The sequence below is a fragment of the Zootermopsis nevadensis genome, unplaced genomic scaffold (assembly GCF_977971745.1).
Source record: "Zootermopsis nevadensis isolate Lab colony 2312 unplaced genomic scaffold, Znev_1.0 Znev_ptg000061l, whole genome shotgun sequence".
Lineage (NCBI taxonomy): Eukaryota > Metazoa > Arthropoda > Insecta > Blattodea > Termopsidae > Zootermopsis > Zootermopsis nevadensis.
The window spans coordinates 2140204-2140415 of NW_028259192.1; positions in this window are offsets into that span (position 1 = coordinate 2140204).

Here is a 212-nt window from a genome sequence, read left to right on the forward strand (position 1 = left end):
ACAGCTGTGTGAATTGAAAATGTTTTATATCATCAAGTAAGGAAGAGGATGATCTGAATTTCTAAATTGAGATGTTACAGGGAATAATTCTGTACTTTGAAGTAAAAGATAAATGTTGGTGGATAAGAGTGAAGAAAACCAAAAAGAGCTTAGTGAGGTTATGTAATCTCCAAAGACTGAAAAAAAGGAACCTCCTGAATATGAAGCAAGAG